We start from the raw sequence: 15,709 nt of genomic DNA on the forward strand, positions 1-15,709 counted from the left end.
AATACAGGCCTCCTTTATTTCAGAAGAAGCTGGCACCCTGGAGTTTTATGTAAATGCTTCTAATATTTAAATGTTAGCCACTCATAAAACACTATGCTATGTACCGGTAAGAGGAAGGGAGAGGGAAAGTAACATGTCTGTGGATTGCATTCAGTCCTTGGGTGGCCAGGCTTGGCCTTTGGTCTAGGCTGTTGCCTCAGATACTCTCTGGAAGTCTCTTTGAGTTTCCCTTCTTTCTACTTTCCTTGACCTTCCCCTGGATCAAGGCTGGACATCTGAGAAGAGGAAAGCTGGTGTGAGCCTCCAAACTCCAGCCACTAGAGATTGCACACTGGGTCTTAGCATACCCGTTTCCTTTCAAATAATTTTCTTCACTAGGAGTCATCTGTAGAGTTGAGAAGGGTGATTGCATGAGGCCTTTTTGGCATTGAGCTGATTGTAAGTGAAGCTGCAGGAGCCAACTCCCTGATTAGAACTGAGATCCTGAAGCCAGATGAATTAATAATGAGGTGATGGGGAGAAGGAGAGACTCCGTGACAGCTCTCTTGTTTATGTTAAGATAAATGTTAGTTGCTTTCACTTGAAAAAAAAGATTATTTCTCTAAATTTTAAACCACCGATGATGACTAGAGCAATTAAGCTCATCTTCCTGGAGTATGGTCCTTCAGGAAAATCATTTTTCTAAGCACCATTCATTATAGGTTGCATAGGATTGAAAGGTAAGACTTCTGGTTAATGCAGATTATAAAATGAGGGAGGAAAGAGCAGAGAAGTTATCGCATGTCATCAGAGGTATCGCTTAAGAGCCCAACAAAAATGATATTCAAAATGGATTTTTCCCCTCTAATTACAGAAAAACACCAAAATGCAAACCATATAGTTTTGTAATATTTAAAAAGCTATTGTATTAGGCTAAATCTAAGCATAACAAAACAGCTATCCACTGTTTTTAGAAGTGAGAGATAAATCATAGTTTTAAGTTGTAGTTGTAAGGTTAGCATTTTGCCAAATTCTGTGGTGGTAGCAAACCCCATATTTATTTGAAATTGCTTGAATTTTTATTCCCCCAGCCCTGATTGAGCTAATTAGAACCCACTGGGAATTATGTGGGTAATGGCAGGAATTGTGGAAGTATAAGTATGCAATGCAATTAGCTCCTGCTCTTTTTCTGTGTGATGCAATCTTGGCACTTATGGGCTTGCTAAAGGCCTGGAACAATAGGAACCATTGATACTCAAGCTGCTAGGGGAGTCCATAATTATGATATAATAACTTGCCAGCCTCTTGCATGCGCGGAGGTAGAATGTAATATGAGTAAATAAAACCCAGCAATTTTCTCCATTCGTAATTCTTTATATCAATAGCTTATTTTTCTCTATTCTCTCTCCTATTTTCTCCCCCAAAGAAGATAGAAACTTATTTGTGTGAGCATTTTATATACTATTGAAGGACTTCATCTTCATGGGAATAAATTTGGTTTGCAATCAGTTAATTGAAAGTTTTTCTCAGTGTTACTACAAATTGAAGAAAGCTATTCTGCAATGCCCTCTGCCTATCACATGCAGATTTCTTCGACTTTGCTTTCTACTGTTGTGTAAGTTCATGCCAGGAGATACTTGAATTTTGCCATGTATTCCTTAATTTGTTAGGACTGTACCCAGGCTGGGCCAACTTCATGGGCACATGACTTGTGTTGTCTCACTCTTAAAGTTTCATTTAAAACTAACATTGTACAATATAAAGATGAACAATAAAATCTTACTAATAATTTCAATATTTAACTTTTTTTTACTTAGAATGACATTAAATAGCAAATAAAAGATATCATGACAAGTCAAGAGAGAGACTATAGAACAAAGAAAAAAGATTTATATTTTAGTACCTTTAGTGTATTTGTCCATGTTCATAATGCTATGAAGAAATATCTGAGACTGGGTAATTTATAAAGAGAAAGAGGTTTAATGGACTCACAGTTTCACATGGCTGGGGAGGCCTCATAATCATGGTGGAAGGCGAATGAGGAGCAAAAGCACATCTTACATGGCAGCAGACGAGGGCGTGTGCAGGGAAACTACCCTTTATAAAACCATCAGATCTCATGAGACTTATTCACTATCTTGAGAACAGCATGGGAAAACCCACTTCCATGATTTAATTACCTCCCATTGGGTCCCTCCCACAACACAGGGGACTATGGGAGCTATAATTCAAGATGAGAGTTGGGTGGGGACACAGCCAAACTGTATCATTCAGTATTACTTTTTCCTGCTTTTTGAACAAGAGGTCTCAAATTTGCATTTTGCACCAGGCCCCATAAGTTATGTAGCTCGCTCTGTACCCAGGTACGGATAGGTGGAATTCAGAGATTGATGCATTAATTCAGCAACGTTGACCGAATACCTGATCTGTATATCATTAGTGCCAGGTGTACAAGATGCAAAATACGAAGGAGCTTCCTGGTTGCCAGAGACATACCTGCAGTCAGTTCTTAAAGGTGCTGGGTCTTTGGGAGTCAAGGCCCAAATAAGGGAGAAGGAGTGAATTCACAGTTGTGCCTGGTGTTGGGAGGAGTCTAGAAAGAATGCAAACTCAGATTGCATCAGAGTATTTGAACTTGTAAGACATTTTATTATTTTTTAAATTATTTTTTATTTTTTTGGTGAGAACATGTGAAAATCTCTTTTGGCAATATTCAAGTATAAAATACGTTGTTATTAACTGTAGTCACCATGTTATACAATAGATCTGTAAGACACTTCAGAAACTCTTTGTTAAGATGAAACCAAATAATTAGAAGTACTATTGCAGAGACTGGAGGCTTTCTTATCCTCTACTGTATCCTCATAGGTTCGTGAGGAATGTCCAGCAATTACCTTTATTCAGATTTGAGGTAGTGACTAGATTCTGCTGGTAAATATCAAAACTAGAGTTGAAACCCATGTCATCTGATTTCAAATACTGTTCCATTCCATTCCTATTTTCTATTCCACCTCAATCCTCAATTTGACAACTGTTTCTACTTTTATTAAGATACTGTTACTGATATTAAGAAGTTAGAAAATGATATAATATTTTGTAGAATATCTTGCTTTTTACTTCATAGCAAAACTTATGTAAGAGTTCTCTTACGGAGAAAATTCTAGCTGGGTTTGGTGGCTCACATCTGTAATCCCAGCACGTTGGGAGGTCAAGGAGGGTGGATTGCTTGAGCCCAGAGTTCAAGATCAGCCTGGGCAAAATGGTGAAACCCCTCCTCTACAAAAAATCCAAAAACTAGGTGGGTGTTGTGGGTCGTGCTTGTAGTCCCAGCTACTACAGAGGCTGAGGTGGGAGAATCACCTGAGACCAGGAAATTGAGACTGCCATGAGCCATGATTACACCACTGGACTCCAGCCTGGGCAACAGAGTGAGACTCTATCTGTCTCGCAAATAAACAAAATAAATAAATGAAAGAAAAACTCTATTAGTGTGTTTAAATAATAATTTGTTTTAGAAAAACCAACTTCTCCCTAACCACTACCACCCCGACTGAGGAATGGCTGTGGTCTGCAGCCAGCCTTGTGGTGTGGAAAAAGCACAGGCTTTGCAGTCAGGCCTGGGTGGAATCTGAATCTGACTTTGAAGAGCTATATAACCCAGTGACTGTCATTTGCCTCCTTGAGCCTCAGTTTCCTCATCTGTAAAATGGGGGCAGCAAGGACTGCCTCATGGCGATATCAGAGGAAGGCTTAGTGAAATGAGGTTGTAGTGTACCCAACAGCTACTGGGTCCTCAGGGAATGCCATTTCCTTCTTTTAAGAGACAAAACATCTTTTCTGTCTTTTCTCTAATTCTCTTAAAGCTGTTATGTGAAATTGCTTATTTTATTGGGTATTTTATCTCTTTTATACCTAAAAATTTTATGTTACTTTAAACTTTCTATTAATCTATTGATACAGGGAGACAAAGATGATTCTTCAATTTCATTATCTTCTTCTGTGTTCACTTTCCATCCCAATAGAGAAATCCCAGGATACTAAAAATTTGGGAGGAGGTGTCAGAGTCATAGAGTTGAATAATTTTACAATTGAAAGGCACTTTGAAGATCATCATAATAGCTTACATATAGAAAGGGCTTTACTCTGGGCCAGGCACTGTCCTGGCACTTTCCATGTACCTTCTGTTAACTCTCATGAGGAGTCTTTGAGGGAAGTCTGTTATTGTCTCCATTTCACAGATAAGGAAACTGAGGGACACAATTAAGTTATCCAAGGTCACCTTGGCTGGCCCAGAGACCACACCCTGATCTCTGTGCTAAACTGCCTTAATCATGCTGTGTTCCACATTTTTTTGTATTTTACAGATGATAAGCTGTGGCTGCAAAGAATAACTGACTTCCCAAGGTCATGTAGGTGCTTAAATGCAGGTTCAGGACTGGAACCCCAGGATCTTGACTGCCCAGTGCAAAGCTCTTTCTACTCCCCCTAGAATTATTGGCAGGACAGGCTCATGAGAGGGTCAAACTGGGAACCATCTGAGCTAGATAATATTTCTATTCCTGTGTCTTTCATTAAAGATGCATGTTTTTTGTAATTCTTTCCTTTAACAGTAATTGCTGAAGGAACCTGGGCAGGAGGAGATAAGCCAGTATATCTGCCTGTTGAGCCTACAGTTAAAAATAATTGTAAGAGAACATGGTGATGCTTCAGATGCTGTAAGGTGGTGGGACATTTTCAAATCATAACTTTTCACATTATTCAGTTCTAGTATAGAGGAAAAACCTATAGATGGAACGGAAAGAGAGTAGGAAAAGACAAGCCAAATGTTGTCCACTAGTTTCCTTCATAAAAAATACCTGACTGAAGGTAGAGGCCAGTGAAATTTGGATCTAGAGGTTCACCAAAATTATTTATTGACTACGCTCTCACTTTCCCAAAGGGAATTTGGTATGTACAATGAGATTAGTAAATCAGGTTCATAACCTATCGTGTAGCCTGAGAAGGAAGAGAAAGCAAGGAGGCCAGCTGTAAGGGGCGATGCTATTGTGGTTGGGGAGTAGAACCTTTTGTCTGAGCTTCCCAGCTGCCAAATGAGAGGGAGACATTTTCATTAATCAGAAGGGAAGGAGCATAGCAACGGTGATTAGGTGAGACAAAATTTATTTGAATGAAATTCAAAAGGTGGTTTCTCCCAAAGTAGCAGAACAGAACTTACATTAGTCAGGGTTCTCAAGAGAAACAGAATCTATCTATCTATCTATCTATCTATCTATCTATCTATCTATCTATCTATCTATCTATCTACCTATCACATCTGTCTATCTACCAAATCTATCTAATCTAACCTATGGGTCTATCTATCTATCTAATGTAATCTGTCTATACCTATCAAATCTATCTATTTAATCTATCTGTCTAATCTATCCTATTGGTGTATACACACACACACATACACACACATACACAAATATAAGGATACATCATTCCTTATAATAAATCTCTTTTGGTCTCCCTATCTATCTTTAAATAGATATTTATATTTAGATAGAGTTAGAGATAAAATTAGATTGATTATAAGAAATTGGCTCATGTGATTGTGGAGTCTGAGAAATTCCAAGACCTGCAGCAGCAAGCTGGAGACCTAGGAGAACTGATGGTGTGGTTCCACTCCAAATTCAAAGACTGAGAAGCAGGAGAGCTGAAGTTGTATGTTTTAGTCTGAATCTTAGTCCGAAGGCTTCTGCCTTCTGATGTCCCAGCTCAAAGACAGTTATGCAGAGAGAGCAGATTCTTTCTTACTCAGCCTTTTCATTCTATTCAGGCCTTCAACAGATTGGATGAGGCCTGCCCAGCTGGGAGGGCAATCTGCTTTACTCAGTCTACCAATTCAAATGATAAGCTCATCCAAAACACCCTCACAGACGCATCTAGAATCATGTTTAACCAAATATCAGAGCACCTTGTGGCCCAGTCAAGTTGACACATAAAATTAACCATCACAATCCCCTTCTTTTTCAAACATAATCTTTCAAACATAACCTTAATTCAGGAGACAGATAAGAATCAGGATTCTGTACTAGTATCAATCTATGTAGTATAAAGAGTTCAAGTTGATAATTTACTTATTGTAAACAGCCAGTGAGGAAAAATGAGACTTTTGGTGAACACAAAAATATGGAATCTGGGGTTATGGAGGGCAGTTGCAATCTTACATCAGCCTCAGGGCCCAACCTTCTGCCTTGTGACTTGATTGCATGATACTCACAGAAGTCTCACAGACAAGTAGCTATGAAATGTAACTTTTTATGTGTGGCTTGCCTTGATATAGCAGAATATGTTTCCATTAAACTCATTTGGAAGACGAAAAGAGAAACAGTAGAGGATGTTTGTTTCAAGGTTAAAGAAGTGATGATATGGGCTCATGTTTACTTATAAGCATCATAAAAAAGCACTGAGGACTTAGAACAAGCTGTAGAGAAACTCTACATTGTCACTTGCCATCATGCAGCTCTCTCAGTTGTATCTAGATCTGAAGAGATGAGCCTGGCTGGCCTGGCACTTGAGTGATGGACATGTGGACTGTAGCAGTCATATTGTTCCTCTGATGTGGTTTTCTATCCACAGGGTTGGAATTTTTCAAAAAATGCAATGTAAAACAACACACTTTCTGGTTAGTAACATAGTTACTATTATTACTAGTTAACAGTTTACTACTATTCCTTACATGTGCTGGACACTTTCTTGAGTGGTGGACACCTTCTCTCACTCTCTGTCTCTACACACACACTTACATCCACACACCTACACACACACAAATATAGATGCTCTTTACTCCACAGTGGGGCCATGTCCTGATAAACTCATCATAAGTCAAAAATATCACAAGTCAAGATGCATTTAATGCCCTGATAAAACCGATAGCTTTAAAAATTAAGTTGAACCATTCACGTCCAGATGCTTCTCAACTTACGATGGGTTACATCCTCCTTGTGAAGTTGAAAAATCTTAAGTCAAATCATTGTAAGTTGGGGACAAACTTTATGTAACAGTAGGACCTCAAATAATTTCATTTTGCTCAATGTTGTTTCATCATAACGTCGATGAGAAAAAAGAATCAATTCCTGCTGGGTCACTATCTGTGTGGAGTCAGCACGTTCTCCCCACATCTGTGTGGGTTTTCTCTGGGGACTCCAATTTCTTCTCATATCCCCGAGCTGTGCACATGGGGTGAATTGGTGTGTCTGCATTGTCCCAGCATGAGTGAATGTGGGTGTGTGAGGGTGCACCCTGCGATGGAACTGTGTCCTGTCCAGGGTTGCTTCCCGCCTGGCACCCTGAGCTGCTGGGATAGGCTCCAGCCACCCTTGGCCCTGAGCTGGAATAAGAGGATAAATAATTATCTTACTTATTTTTACCAATCTTTCTTAAATGTCTGTACAGCTCCCATTTATTTCAATGTTTAATATTAGAAGTGTTTTGGTCCTCATTAGGAAGTTTGGTGATGTTTTCGTTCCTGGAAATATGCTGTAGGAACTTAACACATTTATATCAATTAGCTTGTGGTAAAATTGGTAAAGTTGCAGTTGCCAAAACCTATGGATGATCTTAAGAGAGGACTTAATGTATATTCATTTGCTAGGGCTGCTGTAATATGCAACAGAATACCACACACCTGGTGGGTTTAACAACAAAAACCTACTTTCTCACAGTTCTGGAGGCTGGAAGTCTGAGATCAAGGTGTCGGCAGGGTTGGTTCCTTGTGAGGGCCATGGTGAAAGGATCTGTTTTAGGCCTCTCTCCTTGGTTTGTGGATGGCTATCTTCTCCCTGTGTCTTCACATTGTCTTCCCTCTGTACGTATCTGTGTCCAGATTTTCTCTTCTTATAAGGACACCAAGTATATTGAATTAGGGCCCATGCTAATCACTTCATTTTAACTTGATAACCTCTGCAAAGATCTTATCTCCAAATAAGGTTACCTTCTGAGGTACTGGGGTTTAGAATGTTAATATATGAATTTTGGGGGAACATAATTCAACCCATAACACATATATATAGTCATATATGTGTGTGTGTATATATATATGTGTATTTGTGTGTGTGTATACATATGTTTAGTATATACGCATATAAATTTGTGCATGTGTGTATATGTATACATGTCGTATACATATATACACATACACATAAACTCATTTAATCCTCAAAACAGCATTTGAGGTAGGTACTATAATTATTTGCCCTTCAAATATGGTAAAAATGAGGCACAAAGAAGTTAAAGAACTTGGGCAGTGCCCCACAGCTACAAAGTTCTGGAGCTAAGATCTGAACCCTGGAAACTGGCTCCCAAGATTGTGACAAGGTTCACAGAACAGTGAGCTTCCCTAGCAGCACATGGTAAGACATCAATAGAATGCAAAGGGTGAAAATCAGGGATTTAGTCTACTGAGTTTAAAGCATATAGTTTTCTGAATATGTTGCAGCACTTCAGAAGCAAGATGTGGCTTGGAAAATCTCATCTGCTTGGGGTACTTATTAGAAGTCAGTTATAGCCTGACCCAAGCAGTAGCCCATAGCCCATAGGGCATCTGCACTAACCTTCTACCTTGCTAGCCTGGGCTGCCAGATGCCTGTGCATTCAGAGTCAGCTGGCTGTCATGTACATGCCCAACTCTAGGTATTTCCGAAAATAAATAAAAGCAATGAGGAGTCATTGTTGACCCAAAGTGGAAAGACCCCATTTGGGACATGGTGGCTGAGGTCATGGGATAAGAGAAGTGTGGCCTTCACCTGGTCCAGGTTTGGGATCATAGACAGAGGTCCATGTTCTCTCCTTCCACCAGTGGGTGGCTCTTCCTTCAGAATATCATCAGGATGGCATGAAAGAAAGTGCAAGCCACTAGAGATATGACACTTTAGGCTACAGTCTGCTCCCCAATTGTCTTTCTAACCTTGGAGACGCTGTGTGACCTCACTGTGTTTCAGTTTCCTTATCTGCAAAGAGATACTTGTTGACTAAGTCATTTGTCTGTTGAAGAGTCTTTGTTGAGGGCCATCCATGTGATGGGCACTGCGGGGCACAGAAGTCTAAAACACAGAGTGTCTGGTGGTTAAGAGCATGGTCTTGGAGCCAGCCTTTTTAAGTTCAAATCTCAACATGGAAGCTGATGAGCTGCCACCTTGTTATTACATTTATCTGTTATTACATTTATCTATGCCTCAGTTTCCTCATCTGTAAAACAGAAATCCTAATAGTAACAACCTCATAGAGTTGTTATGAGGATTTAACAAGTTAATGCTTGTAAAGATTTAGAGCCACGATTGGCACAAACATGCTATGTGTTTATTAAGTAACAATCTCTGGCTTTAAATAATTTATCCTGTTGTTAGGTTGAAAAGATGTATCCTGGTGGAGTGAGACAAAATTGCTAAATCCAGACCATAGTGTTCTAGGAAAGAGCATGAGGTGGCAGTCTGTAAGAGTCATGGGGACTCAAAGAACAGAGAGAAAAAGCTATTGGGTGTTCACTGTGTGCCAGGCACCGAACTAAGGACTGTGCATGCATTTTCTCTTAATCTTCAAACAATCTTTGATTGGGTAATGGTCAATATTGTCTTCCCCATTTTACAACTGAGAAAACTGAGACTTTAGAGAGGTCAGGTGTGTCACTCAACCTTCTGAGTGGCAAAGCTGGGATTTAGGGTGTCTGAGTCCAGGAGGAAGGGGTGGGGTAGGTGGAGGCTGAGTGCCCCAGGTTGTGGCAGGCACCTGTGTGGCCAGACACTAATGGCTGGACTGTGAGGTCTGGACATGCTCCTGCATTTTAAAGAGTCCTGAGCCAGATGCTCACATTGCCCCTTGTTGAAATCCCCTTTAGACTGAGGGGTCCTCAGCAGGTCTCACCGTATTGCTACTGGGATTGTGCTCATTGCTGCAGCAATAATCCAGTGTCAATATTTTATGCAGTGATTTGATTAGACTTTGTTCCTGAGGCTTTAAAAGAAGAGCATATTTTTAACATAAATAAATAAGTGTTTTAGCTTGGTGTTATTAACCACACTTGATGCAGATAAGCCTTTCCTTGAAGAGTAAAAGAATGATGCTCTGTGTTCATGAATTTCTGAAGTCAATTACATTTTCATTAATTGGTTTTTCTTCCCCTTCTTTTGGCCTTCTCTTAACATATAAAATAAAATCTGAGATTAGGCTTCTCTTGCTGATGGATGGCACCCAGGGGCAATACAAGCACTTTTCAGTCATCTACTTTGTTTTCCAGAAGTCTCTGAGCAGCCATTACATAAGTCTAAGGGGACCCAGGGTCAACTTTTATTTGTGGGACAGATTCTTTACGTTTGTTTATTTCACCTGAAAATCTAACCCAGAGGTAATATTTCAGGATATTGACTTTTAAACACTATGCTTCTTTTCCATGCCTAACAATAAAAACTACCCCTGTAATTATTATTATTATTTTTTAAGACAGAGTTTTGCTCGTTGCCCGGGCTGGAGGGTAGTGGCGTGATCTCGGCTCACTGCAACTTCCACCTCCTGGGTTCAAGCAATTCTCCTGCCTCTGCCTCCCAGGTAGCTGGAATTACAGGCACCCACCACCATGCCCGGCTAATTTTTGTATTTTTAGTAGAGATGGGGTTTCACCATGTTGGCCAGGCTGGTCTGGAACTCCTGACCTCAGGTGATTCACCCGCCTCAGCCTCCCAGAGTGCTGGGATTACAGGTGTAAGCCACCATGCCTGGCCACCCCTACAATTATAATCGCAGTTACTGAATGTTTAACACATTCTGGGGACCCTATTAAGGAGTTCTCATGTATAATGTCACCTAATTCTTCTAGTAACCATGTGAGCTAGATGGTGTGTTAATCTCTATTTGGCAGATGAGGAGACTGTGGTTTAAAGTAGTTAGGTACCAGGCACAGGGTCACATGACCAGTGGCTGGTTGAAATGGAATTCCAACCCCATCCTTCTGCCTTAGGAATCAAATTCCTAAATCTGTAAATGCAGCTCTAGCAGCAAGCGGGGCTTACCTTCTGGAACAATTCATGTAACACAATGTTGTATGTTTGGGGTTCCAAAGCAAAGGAGGTGAGCCCATCTCAGCTCAGAGACTTTGGAACATCCACCACAATGCCCAGAACCAAAACCAAGGCACAGTGGTGTATCATGTGACCTGACTGGCCAAATGGCCAGCAAACGAAGCTGGGAGCTTTTATTGCCTCACAGCTGGAGGAATCACCTGAAACCATCAGTTCTTACACACACTGCCTTCCTGCTCGGTTACCTTTCCCAGGTGTGAGTTGATCCAAGTGGAGTGGTGGTCGCCTGGTCCCTGTTTGTCTGGGCTTTCCCTGTTTTAGTGCTGCGTGTCTCACTCCCTAGGAAACTCCTCAGTCCTGTGCAAATTGGGAATGTTTCTTACTTTTCCTCTAAGAGAGAGTTCAAAATCACTAGTCTGGGGTTCTACCTCTTGTTATCAATCCAACCTCCTGCTTTTCCTTGTGCACACAAGTGCACTTGTGGCACTCAGAGAGCCAGGCTCCTCTGAGCCCCCTTCTCAACCAGGCCTCAACCTTGGTCTATAAAGACTTGACAGACACTAAGAGTTTCTGACAGGTCAAGGCTGCATCCCTAAGATGACCCTATTCCCCTTTAAAAAACACAAGGCTGCCAAAAGAATTTATGTTTGTTCTAGCTGACACCCAAAGATACGGCCCCTGTCTCCCAACCTCTGTGGGAGGCTAGGAGACTAATTCTGATAGTGCCAGTTAGCACACCCAGATGGGTTTCACATGGACTTAGCTCCCCTTCCCCCTTTTTGTAATTTTTAACTTCCCTGACTCTGTTGAGTCCCTGCTCGAATTCCTCCCTATTCCTTCCTGCTCCCTTCAAAACTCCCAGTCACCTCTGTACAAATTGAAGTTGTGTTCAATTCATGCTGTACTTTTTCCTATTGGAATAATATATTACTGATTAAAATCTGTCCTTACTACTCCCACCAGTGTCCAGCTTTACATTCTTCGAGTGTTGCCCCCAATGCCTGCCTCCATTGTCCCCACCCCACAACATGCACATAGGATCCAGATTCTAAGGTCCTGCTTCATCCCCATGGGTCTGCAGTGCCTGCTCCACCTCTGTTCATCCCGTTCCAGCTCTTGATGGCCTTTCTTTGACTTCCTGTGGCATTTGTGTTTGGCATGTCTCTCTGGGAAAAAAAGATATGCCATGTCATATTGCTTTCTCTGCAGACATTCTATTTTTGCACCTAGTTTTGGGTCTCTTGAGGGCAAGAACAATGTCTTGCGGCTCTTTGTATATCCTCAAGAAGGCTTGAACAACAGCAACCAAATTGTGTGTTGTCAGTGACGCTTAGAACAGGTGATTATCCAGTTCTTGCATTACCTACCTTCCTTTAGAAAACAAGGGCTCCATTTTTTCAAGAACTGTCAGCTCACAGGAAGAGACATACAGATACACACACACGCACACACACAATCACAGGAGAGATATTATATATGTATTATATATATATCTCCTATGTGCATGTTATGTGTATGTGTGTGTGTGTGCGCGCGTATATATATATATAAATATAAAAAATGGGACCTTAGAAGGGAGATCCTATGTGCATGTTGAGGCATGGGGGTGATGGAGGCAGGCATTGGAGGCAACACATGCAGAATATAAAGCTGGACACAGGTGAAAGTAGACAGATTTTAATGGGTGGTTAGCATAATGAAGTAGCTAAGAGCACAGTCTTTGGAGTTACATTGGCCTGGAATTTCATGCTCCATAGCTCATCTTTTTAAAAAAATCATAGGCAAGTTTACTTCCCTTCTCTGAGCCTCATTTCACCAACTGTAAAATGAGTATATCACGTTCTTCAGTGGGTGATGGTAGTTGTGAGGATTAAATGTCACGATAGTACCTGCCACATGGGAAATACCAGTAAATGGAATCAATGTAAAACATCCACCTAACCACACAAAACATAACTGGGATAGACAGTTACAAACATGTGAAATTGGAAGGAAGAAAAGGAAAGGAAAGGGGTGAAACAGAAGCTGGAGCAATTAAAGTCTCTAGAACTTAGGTTGGGGAATCTGGAAAGACTTGAAAGATTAGGTTGGAAAAGGAAAAGGAAAATTGTCTTTAATTTATTGGGCTTCTATTTTGTGCGCTAGATATTTTGCATACTGCGCTGCTTTTGCATATTGCGCTTCATTGAATTCTCAGAACAATGCTGTAAGATATGGTATTCATCCCGTAATTTACAGATATTGACACTTTTGTGTGGTCACAGAATTATTAAGGGGCAGAGCTGAGAAGGACCCAAGGCTGTCTCATTCCAGAGCCCTGTTTTCCTCATTTGGCTAACTTCCCTCCCTCACCCAATTACAAGTGTGCGGGTACATTAAAAACTTTGAGCTTTCTTTTCAGCTCCAAAACAATTGCTCTATCTTCTCTGATTAAAAATTCTGAATGGGGCTGGGTTAAGACACTGGCTTCACCCAGGAAGCCCCTCTAACCTACTTTGAATATATTGGCTTGTGCAAATAAAAGATGTGTTTGACTGTAAGGAACAGAAATCCCACTTAAAGTAGTTTAAACAATGAGGAAATTTACTTTTCCTTGTAATGGAAGAAAGGAGTTAGGGAAGCTTCCAGGCACAGTACCTTAATCCCCTGGACTATGGCTTTGTTTCTCTGCCAGTCTTTGAATTCCCCCATAGGCCTTATGCAAATATGGGCTTTGTCCTAAAGGGGGCTGCCCTCAGGATTTCAGGAGGACTGCTATTAGCAAACAGCTGGGACAAGAGGCAGCTTCAGTCTATGTGAGTGAAAGAAAAATCTCTCCCTCATTCATGGACCAAGTATTCTTTTTCTTCAGTCTGATTGGGCCAGTTTGTTTGTAAGTCCAATCCTGGACCAATAGCAATAAACAAGGGGAGTGCTCTGTACTAACTGGCTCAAGCCAGAGTTCCTAAACCAATCAGGGGAAAAAAGGATAGGATTATTGTGATAGGCTGATGCTAATCAGGACTCATTTCTGTACTGGTACATAGACTAGTGTGAAGAGAAGCAAAATTCTAAATATGTCACATCTAGTACAGTATGGACATGACCAGTCAGAATGAACACTAGCCTGAAACAACCAGTAAGTCTCTTGTGAATTAGCTGATTATCAATCCTGAATATTTAACCACAATGTGGGTTTTCATAAGGAGGAAGAAGGAAGAATGGTTCCTGGATAGGCATCCAACAGTGCCTGCTAAGTCTTCTATGTGTCTACATGAGTGTTAGGCTTAATGGACAGCTAAGATATTCTAGTCTGACAGCTCAGTGTCTATGGCCACAGTGATTAGGCAATCTTCATTTGTAACTTGCCCTTTAAGTTAGTCTCATCTGAAAGGTGAGCCTACATTTCACCTGACCTACTCAACACCAACTCCCTCCTATGTATAGGGATGTCATAGCAAGTTAATTCAAGTTACATCTCCGTTGATGGCCAGGGCAAAACACATAGGCAAAGCAAGTAAACCTAGGCCTTGCCTAGAGTGATCTCCCACACCAAATAAAAGTTTTAAGAAGTCCCTATCCTGTCTTTCCTTTGGTTTACTCAGTCCTAACAAATCCTAATTGGGAGCATAGGCAGCTTAAGCCAGTAGAAGGTCTGATTACAGAAGATTTCAAGAGATGTGCAGCATCACTTTCAAATGCAGGCAGTAACCCAAATTAGATTGTAGAGGGATATCTTGTAAAACCCCTAATATTTATAATAAGACTGATTAATTATGAGCTTATCAATTATTTGCATTTAATCCTTTGCTTTCAAAGTGTTTATGGTGGCTTAATACTAGTGTGTTCTGCCAACTACTTTAACCTTTCCCCAGAAATCTTGTTTGCACTAATGATTTGGACTATCAATGCCAAGTCTGAAATAATAGGGTTTTGGCCTATTCCTGATTTTGCAAGGAAGACTGAAATCTTATGTGTTCATGAAGTTAGTCTTTCGTTGGACACACAAAAGACTGGTCTTTGAGTGCTATTGTTTGGGAAGTCACCTGGAAAGGTGAGGATTTTTTTTGATATTGTAATTATTTTTGAAGAGGAAATGTCAAAATTTGATCTTTAAGATATATATTTTATTTTTCAATTGACAAGTATAATTTATGTGTTTATGATGTATAACGTGCTGTTTTGATATATATGTATACATCATGGAAAGACTAAATTAAGCTATTTAATATATGCATTACTTCACGTGTTTATTTTTCGTGTTGAGAACACTTATGTACTCTCAGCAATTTTCAAGTACATACACAACATATTGTTATTAACCGTAGTCATGATGTACGATAGATCTCTTGAATTTATTTGTCTTGTATAACAAAATTTTGTCTCTTTGACCAACATCTCTCCAATCCTCCCAACCCCCAGCCTCTGGTAACCTCCACTTTACTGTTTCCTTGAGTTTAACTCTTTTATATTCCACGTAAGTGATATCATGCAGTACTATTCCAAATGACAGAATTTCCTTTGTTTTTAAAGGCTGAATAGTATCTTATTGTGTATATATACCACATCGTCTTTGTCTTTGTCCAACCAGTGTCTATTTGTCCATTGATGGACACTGGTTGGTTCCATAGCTTGGCTAATGTGAATAGTGCTACAATAAACATGGGAATACAGATATCTCTTTAACATACTGATGT

The sequence above is a fragment of the Gorilla gorilla genome, chromosome 11, assembly GCF_029281585.2.
Source record: "Gorilla gorilla gorilla isolate KB3781 chromosome 11, NHGRI_mGorGor1-v2.1_pri, whole genome shotgun sequence".
NCBI lineage: Eukaryota > Metazoa > Chordata > Mammalia > Primates > Hominidae > Gorilla > Gorilla gorilla.